We start from the raw sequence: 9,625 nt of genomic DNA on the forward strand, positions 1-9,625 counted from the left end.
TGTTAGCTATTACTAAATGAGGTCCATGAAAAAAGGTCTTTCTGTATAATCTAAATTCCCATTATGCTCCTCTTATGCCCAATCTGGCAGCAAAACAGCTTGCTGACAGCATCCATCTTTCCATTCACAAGTCACATGAAATATATGGCTTTTCTCTTAAAGGACTCCCAATGGTCCGCTAGGTTTCCTGGCAAGGAGACAGTGATTCAGGCTGGTCCAGGTAAGAAGCAAACTTGTGCCAACAGCCACATTCTTCGTGCAGAATGCTCCCCACTGGGCCGTGCGCGGTGGCGTGTGTGCCAGCCTCTTGGCTGGCTCCCTAGGCTGCTGCATAAATCGCCTTGTACATGAAGTTATTTATGGCAGACCCAACCTGACTTTGGCTCGGCTCTTGTTCTTATTTCTTAAAAGATAGTAATGCAGGGAAAAGACACGTGATACGGGAAGCTGAATTCCACAGACAAACGTTCCCCTCTGCAGCCTCGCTAATGGCTCAGCGTTGGGCCTTGGTTCATCACAGAGCTCTGCGATTCTGGTTTCTGGGGTTACTGACACTTCACTACCCCAGGTGAATACCATCTACTACCCAGCAGCCGTGGCTGAACAGATAGGAGTGGTTTGATATTTCTGCAATTTTGAGAGTTCTCTGTGGGGGTCTTTGGACAGTGTATAATCTTAGAAAGTTGAAGTAGAAAGATGTACGTTTGCCAATTTTTTTTTCCAGTTTCTGCTTCTTAATATACGTGTCCTCTGAAGACACTGGGGCAGATGGAGCACCCGCTCATTCTTAGCTTTCCTCATTTGCAAGTCAAATTAGCAATGCGTTATAAGCAAAAATTGAAATACAATGGGTTTTACTAGCCTCCTGCCCCACACACCCCCACCCCTTCAAACTGGTGTCAGAAAAGAGGAAAAAGAGAACAAAAAGGTTGATGTTTATATTTGGAGTCAGAGCTAATAGAAAAAAATTATAATTTTTTTTGTCTTCTCAGAATCCTTATTTGCTGTGAACCAAGTGAGAAAATAGGTCCACAAAGCAGCCAAGTGGCAATTATTTTAAGTCACTCCACTGAGGATGATCTGCTTAGCCAGGTACCTGAGTTCTACTGATGGAGGGACACAGGGAGGTGGCGTATGACTAGGGCATGGGACCACAGTCACTTTTCCTTTTCTTTTTTATCCCTGCATGTGTTTCCTCTGCATCTGTTTGATCAGATTAATGCAGTTTGCATGTTTGTTTGTTTGTTTGTTTCCTACGGAACATGTATTAGACACTGAGAGTAGTGTGAATTTTGTTCCAGTATGGCAGCTCTGGAGGATGGCAACTATCATGATGCCCACTGTGAAAATATCAATTCTTACTTTATTTACAGGTAAATAGTTTGGCTTATTGGCTGTTGGTTGGTTCTAATTAAAACCGTCTAAGTCGCAGACTGGGTGCCACAGGTCAATCGAAAGACTAGTAAATACATTTTTTTCTCTACAGTAAATACCTTTTTTTCTCTACAGTCAGAGGCTTTAATCCACCCCTTGTCCTGTACAGTCTGAGTGCTAGTTTTCCTCTTTCAGAGCCCAAAGAGGGAAAGCCTACCACAAGGACTGGACTGAGCTCCCTGTCTGTGAGCACACGCCCACGTGCGCGTGTGTCTGTCCGTGAGCACACATCCACGTGTGCATGTGTTTAGTTACAAAGGACTCGCTATTCACTTATCTCCTACCCTCCAAAGCGCCCCATGCCATTGAGCATCTGAGACGTGAGAGGTCACCCATTGGGAACAAACAGCCTAACTCATGCAAGCACTGCTGTCTCCCGCTTAGCGAGCCTTTCTCTTCCCCTCATCCATCTTTCCTTCAGGAAGTCTTTACTCCGTTTTTTTATCAGATGGTGTTGGAGGTATAATTTTCACCTCCTTTAAACTGAGAGAGAGAGAGAGAGAGAGAGAGAGAGAGAGAGAGAGAGAATGAGTGCATTCTGTCTGTGGTACCACAGCTCTGTAATCCAGCACTTCGGATGAATTCAGTAACACAGAAGCCTGAAAATCTTTTGCTAGTGTCTGGTCATAAATTCCTCTCTCTGGCCATGGAAGCTAGACTGTCCAGTGTGAGAGATAAGAATGGAAACCAGATTTTTTTTTTTTTTTTTTGATGTCAAGAGCTGACTGCAAACGGAAGGCCAGGAAATGGAGGGAGGCCTGATTCCTGCTGCTTCTGTTTGGGCGCTCACACACACACTACCTGAAGCAAGGCTTAATTTGGGATTCCCCAGTTAGGTGAGATAATACTTTTTTTTCTCTCTTTCTTTTTCTTTTAATTCAATTTTTAGTTTATGCTTTCAACTAGCATACAAAGCAACAGGGATAGGTTTCACTGTGACGTTTTCATAAGTGTGTATTACACTTATTTTATTACTCCCAATGCCTCTCTCTGTCCCTCCTTCCTGTCTATCAGACCAACTGTGCTCATGTCATATATATTCTACTACCCTCCATCGCCCCTCCTTCCCTTAAGCCTCCTCTCCCCAAATCCCCTTTCTACTTTCATAGCATGCACATTTTATATGCATTAAAATTTGGATAACACATATCTAAGACAGCCTTATTTCATGTGACTTAATGGTCCTAGCTGGACTCCGGATCCTCCCGCCTCAGCCTCTGAAATGGTGTGGTTATAGCTGTGTGATGCTATGGCTGGCAGATAGCCTCTGTGTTAGCTCCAACCTTTACGCTCTGTTTTGCAGTATTAGGGGTTAAACCCAAGGCTAGTTCATGGTAGGCTAGTGCTCTACCATTGAGCTGCACTTCAACTCTCATAAGCCACAATAATGTGACAATAGAAGAGAAATATATTCCAAGGTGGATTATACATATCTATGTTTAAATGAATGAACTCCAAAAACTTAAAGTATAGTTTCTGACCACACAAATGAAGAACTATGATCATGGCTGAGATTGACCAATGGCAGGGGACAAGAACTGAATGCAGGTGTAAGGGAAGAAGGCATTTTGGAGTTTTGCTGGGTAGCACGTGATTTGGGGAGTCTCTCCCAGTCCTTGGTGCATAACTTCATGCAACAATTGAACACAAACAATCCCGTGCATCCACAGTCAGCCACACTGGGGTTTTCAACGTTTTCCTTGTTGTTTTCTATCCACAGGAGACAGCTCTTTCTTATCTAGCCTGTCTCAGAGGCTGCCTGTCACCTGCTAGGGTACACAAAGGAGAAAGAAGGATGGCCCACGAGCCAGAGGACAGCAGGTTGCCAAGCCAAGCGTAGTGTCTTTTATGTTCTTTGATAACTGTTCGAGTTCCCGCTCCTATTCCTTCCATCTATTAATGAACATCCTGGCCTTTAATCATCGCTATCATTTCATAGAGACTTTTGCATGAGTCTCCCCTCGCCTTTGCGTCTCGGAACATCTGTTTCCCAGACCTTCTCTTGAGAATGAGCGTATACATGGCAGCTTTCCCCTTCTGTGGGCCATGGAGCTGCATTTCTTATGCACCTTCAAGCATTAAATAGAAAATCAAGCTAAATGTACCATATTTTGTTATAATTACAGTTTAGGGGGAAAATCCTTGTTAATTAGGTATCCAAGAAAGTTATGTGGCCCATATGTAAGGTGAAATGTTTAGTTCACAGTCATAATGTTTGGTAATAAAGGGATAGTGGTGAGTGAAAAGAACAAATGTAAATTATCATCCTCCAAATAAATCCAATAGCTTAGATGATTGGGCCACTCATGGCAACCATGTGCAACTGGTTCTGGTTGCCACTTTAAAGTGCCTGATTTTAGTTTGCCTAAAATTATTCTTTTAATAAACAAGTGTAATTTAAGAGGTAACATTCTGGTACCATCTGATAGGTACAGATTTACTGTGCTTGCAGTGTGATAGTAACAGTACTATTCTGATTATTCATCATGGAGTCTTTGGCATTGTGCTGGATGATGGTAGAAATTAAGGAATTTTTACTCAGGTAAGGTCTCTTCCTTTTAGTAATTTATTTTCCATAGCTATGTGCTCTGGCCTGAGTCACATGCAGGACAACCCCATCACTGACCTGGAAGCATCCCCTGGTTAATAACGATGATCATGTACCTAGGGCTTCCTGTGAGCCAGGGTCACTTTGAATTCTTAGTTCCTCCCTATCTTACAGCCCATGGGAGTGTACTACCTAAGATAGTGTTTATATCGACAACTAGAAACCATCAGTTAAGGATGATTGATATGCCTTGTCTCTGGTAGTATGAGAATCTATAACTTGAACAGGAACAAGATTATATATTTATCATCTGACACTGTTTAAGACCTGGCTGATTTGTGTTCTTTGCTTCAGATATGCTGTATGAGTTTATCTTTGAGTTGGTTTCCTTCATGGTGGCATGACAGCTTATACAATATCAGTAGTGACATTCTTCATAACACACGTGAGCTAGTGTTCCAATGAGGGGCTACTGTGCAAAAACAGGGAAACGGAGTATATTTGAAAAACTGAATGTAGCCAAATGTCAGTCACAAAGGGGAGCATAGATGAGAAAGTTCTAGAGGTAATAAATGAGACTAGTGTGTGGTCAGAATAAAATCATAGAGATCTCTGATTATAGGACCAGAGAATGGGTTCCTGCGGTGTGAAAGCTATGCTTCCATGTGCAGAGTAAATGGGGAAAGAAGGCTTCTCTCTAGTTAATGCCTTCACCCTCACTGCCTTACAGGGGATGCCCTGTAGTAATTTTGTTGCTTAGCTCATTAGCTATTTCCAATTCATTTTTCCTTTGGCCATGCCCCACTTAAGACATTGATAAGCTGAAATGCTTCTTTCCCAGCCATTTGTTTGGGATGACCATGTGACAGGCTGGCTGTGGAGTTTGGGGGAGGAGTTTAGCCTGTACACAGGAGAGATGCATTAGTATACCGTGCCGGAACCTGACAGCTGGAACCATTTTGAAGCTGAAAGGAAGTGCTTAAGGATGCATGCTTGTTGAAGCAAATGGTGGAAGGACCCTGGGTCTTAGATAGCAGCATGCCTCCCACAGACCATCAGACCATCAGGATACCACTAAGACTGAGTCACTTATTAAGCAAGTGTTTGCTTTTCTGTTTTATGTCATCTTACATTCTTGAGTCATAATCCACCATTGAGGGCATTCAAGGCAAGAACTGTGAAGGAATGCTCACCTCTGATTTGCTTTCATGGCTTGCTTATATTGCTTTCTATGACACTGAGAACTGTTTACTGGGATATGGCAACACCCACTTGGTCTGAGTCCTCCCACATTATTCAATAAGCAAGAAAATGTTCCACAGATATGTCAATATGCCTACAGGCCAATCTGAGGAAGACAATTCTTCAATTGAAGTTCCCTCTTCCCAGGGGACTCTAGTATGTATCAATGAGAAAAACCAACAACGAAAGTTCTGGTGGCTTAAACCTGACTTGGTGATGTCTTCTGTTACATAAGAGGCATGTTTAGGCCAACAAGAACTCCTCCTAGAAGCTTCCATATGCTCTCCTATCTTGACTGGGTACAGACTGCTATGAGTCTCAGCAAGAGAAAGAAATGTCTATAGTACACATATCAAATTGATGAGCAGGACAGAGGTCTCATGATTCAGTCCCCTTGGGATAACACTATTGAGTGCCCTGTCTGATACTGTAGAAAGAGTCCGGCCAGTTCCTTCACCCTTACCTCATTCACTTGCTTCTGACACTTAGCATAGTAAGGGGCAAAGTCTACTTGGATTGAGACTGCATCTGAAGCACCCGAAGCAATAGAAAGGGATGGGACAGTGATTTTTTGTAAAGTGTCTGGAAGTTTTAGTAACACTCACGTTTGAAGCAAAGCTTTACCTCTACCATACTTCCCTTCATGCAACCCATAGTGATAGAATAGTGTCCAAGAGAAAAACATCAGTGAAACACTGAAGTCCTGGAGACCCTGAAGGGACCGTAGGAGCCTCACCTGCTCCTGGTCACCAGGTCCCTGTCACATAGCTGCAGCTCCCCATAGATTTGTAACGTCAGTCACATAAAGGCAACTGCCCCTGAGCCCTTCTACATGTAGATGAGGCATTCCTAACATCTCAGACCAAGACAATAGGAAAAGAGACTTGACCTGTAAGGTTACACAGGCTCAAGACAGAGATCTCCATGCTAATGAGGTACCTAGAGACCTGGAGTACATTAAGCTTCCCTTCCCAGATATTCCTCCCTGCAAAAAGTATTTAATCTCAGGCCCTTAGAAATGGGGTATGGTTTTACACATCTACTTTCTGCCATGGCAATAAATGGTTTAGAACCACAGACTGTCTCTTTGCATTGATATCTGCCATGGGGTGCCATGAAGGCCTTCGCCTACAGAGCCACTGCCTAATCTCTCTACACAGCCACAACAGCCACCAAGCCAGATGCCCATCAGGCCAAGGATAATCACTATAGAACCTGCTTGAGCTCCCCTTTTGCCCCTGGCCCTGGGCTAGTCCCAGTCCGCAGGATCCTCAGTTCTCTGCTCTTCTGTGACTCCCAGCAGTGCCTGGGTGTCCAAGAGCCTGAGAACCCCAAGGCCCTGGCCATGTCTCAGTCTGTGATTCCCCATCCCCGAGCAGTGTCCAGGTGCTTCTCTACAGCCCACACCTGCCCCTGCCAGGGTGTGGGTTAAGTGCAAACTCCCTGAGTCCCACCTCTGCAAGGAGCCAGCCAGCAGCCATGCCCTGTGGTAGAGTAGACACATGGGACGCACAACACTACAAAACATCTTGTTCATCCAACATAGACCTAATTATTTTTTTAGAATTTTAATGAAATATACACTCATAAAAACACTCCAAATCTCTCAGTTCCCACAACTTGAATATGCTCACTGGCATTTACATGTTTGGAATACCAGACCAACAACCGCTGATTAACGTGTCCTATGAGGCCTCCCACCTCCTGACAGGATCAAGTGAATCCAAATTTGCCTCATTTCTATGCCATTCTACTATTAAAAAGAAAGACATAATTAATGGAGACATGATACAGGGGGTTCTCTTGATCTGTGGGACCATCACATAATGGGACCCCTAGTAAGGCTCCCCCGAGAGCCTGGCCACTGCAGTGACACTTTTTATACTACTTTCTGGAGAAATGGATGGCTAAAAGTGGTCCATCAGTGCAATTCCTTCTGGAGGAAGGATGACAGCTGCGGTGGGTGTGAAACAGAGGCCCCTTGTTCCTCTGAGTGACACTAATTACGGGGAAGAGCTTTGTAAACAGTCCTCTCTGCTCAGGGGAAGTGAACAACATACAGTAAAGAGCGGGCACAGCCCAAATGACATCTATAAATAAATAGCAAACAAGAGCACTTTTCTAATTGAATGCAGGTAAGTAAATAAATCAGGAGACACTTAAGCCCGTGCTGGAGACAACGAGTCATTTTCTACTCCGTTGACAAAATGGAAGAGGGATCGGCTCTTGGAGTTTGCCCACATGTGGCATGCTGGGGTAACTGCTTTCTACCTATTCAGCTGCTACCTCAAAGCAGAGTGATTATAGATCGTGTGTGTGTGTGTGTGTGTGTGTGTGTGTGACCCTCTCAATTTAAAAATAGGGCTTATTTTACAACTTCGTTTCCAGCAATGGTTGGCCACTCTAGAAGTAATGTACACATTAGCTCTTCATTCAAAGCAAAATGTATAAACAAGAGCTGAACAAAAGCCAATAGAAACCCCTGGGAAATCAATAGGCTTTGGGGAATTAATCCCTTGATATCTTACCTACATTCATCTGTTGTGCTAGGATTGCAGCCAGCTGTCAAGAAACTCAAAGGAAACAGCTTGGCCTAGGTGGAAGTTTACTTACATATCCTGTAAAGGGACAAGACTGCTGATTCCCATGGGCCAGGAAGCCAGACTACCTCTCCTGTGTTTCTTCTATGGTATGACCTTCCTGCATCTCAGGTACCATCACATCAAAGGCACTCTACTCTGATTCCTGGGTGAGCAATGGGCACTTCATTTGGAAACAGGGGTAGAGAAGAGCCATTGAAAGGCACAAACACAATTTTGCAAAGTGGTCCCATAAACACTTGTTAGCCAGGCTGAGTATGACTGCATCTACTGAAGAGTACTCTGTTAGCCATTCTCGACTGGCAACTTGATTGGGGCTGGGATCCCTTATGCGACAAGCCTTTGAGTGTATCTTCTAGAGATCAAGGGAGACTGAAAGTGTTGAGTAAAGACCCACCTGGAATGTGGGTAAAGCCATCCTTGGACTTAGATCTCAGACTGTACAGAGCTTAGATTTTTTTCAAAACCTGTTTTTAATAAGAGGTTAATAAGAGCTCCTAAATGCTGTAACCTCCCTTCCAGTCCACCACCTACCAGAAGTAGTGGAAAGGAAAAAAGGTTAATAGGGCAAAGGAGGATGTGTAGCTGTTTAGAAGTAGTTCTTTGGAGCAAATCCTATCTGTTTTGTCAGGATATCAGCAGTTCAGTCCACATGAATCAGCAGTTTGTGAGTGGCAGTTTGATCCACTCACAAACCATTCAAGAATCAGCAACAGCAGGTTGATCCAGAAGAAACCACAAGGCTCTGCCAATCGGAAGTGGCAAGAAGCTGCCAGCACCCAAAGCTGCTGGAACACCACCAGAAATCTTTTGGTGTGCTCTTCTCTGTGAAGTCAAGACACAAAGATGAGCAACAAAGAATGGCAAGGCGTACCAATACCATCCAGCATCCGTTGGGTTATATTTATATCCTTTCCAAACATCACACGCTCTCTCAAGCATTCCCTCTAGCAAAACATCACGTGCCCTTTTTCTAGGCTGCCTCCAGAAAAACGCTGCATGTCTCTTCTTAGCAAAACATCATCCCACATGTCTGCTTCGGCAAAATAGTCCTCTCATAAGACAGTTTCCAGAAAACCCTCACACAATACAACTGAGTCTCCAAAGAAACCAGAAATATCCACTTCAAGGGGAAAAGGGAGAGAGCCAAATGCATGCCGGCCTTCCCCCCTTCTCTGAATCCCAGTCTGATGATGTGAACTCCGTCATGCCCTCCTCACCATCATGGACTGTATTCTCACAAACCTAAAGCCTGAATAAAACCCTTCCCCTGAAGTAGCTTTCCATCACGTCGTTGGTAACTGTGATCAGAGGAGTAACCAATACAAAGCCTTGGCATGGATCACTATTGGTGGGGAAGAATGGTATCACATTAGAAAAGTAACACAGTACCAGGACTTCTAGCCACCCTGCCAGTTGTCCAGAGAGGGGATGTAGGTTGTTTGTGACACATGAGAGTTTCCACTTAATCTCTCACAAAAGCCGTAAAAAGGCTTTTGATACCAGTCAGGAGCAAAACCTAAGTTGCAGGCTATCCTCCCTCTGCAGAGCTGTGTATCAGCAAGGCTTTCCTGCTGGTTACTTCCTCTCTAAGTCTCACCTCGTTGGTGGTCCCGTTTCATAGCTCAGCTTTCTTCAACATAGTTATAGAATCAGGCACTCCCGGCCCTTTGATATATCATCATCACTGACAAAGCTCACATTCCAGAACTGCCCAGCTGAGTTACAAAAAGAAAAAACTTTTCCCCCTTACCATCTCCAATCATGTTTAAAAGAAGTTTACAATTTTGTGTTGGGTCTC

General features: G+C 44.0%; 1 long non-coding RNA gene across 1 annotated transcript; it reads left to right on the plus strand.

Annotated features, from left to right (window-relative positions):
- The first annotated feature begins 458 nt into the window (after window positions 1-458).
- LOC110314127 lies at window positions 459-4,263 on the plus strand. Its single transcript, XR_002380154.1, has 3 exons — window positions 459-568; window positions 1,272-1,373; window positions 3,155-4,263. It is a non-coding gene; the product is annotated as an uncharacterized LOC110314127 (long non-coding RNA).
- Window positions 4,264-9,625: the final 5,362 nt, after the last annotated feature.

Source organism: Mus pahari, chromosome 2 (assembly GCF_900095145.1).
Source record: "Mus pahari chromosome 2, PAHARI_EIJ_v1.1, whole genome shotgun sequence".
NCBI lineage: Eukaryota > Metazoa > Chordata > Mammalia > Rodentia > Muridae > Mus > Mus pahari.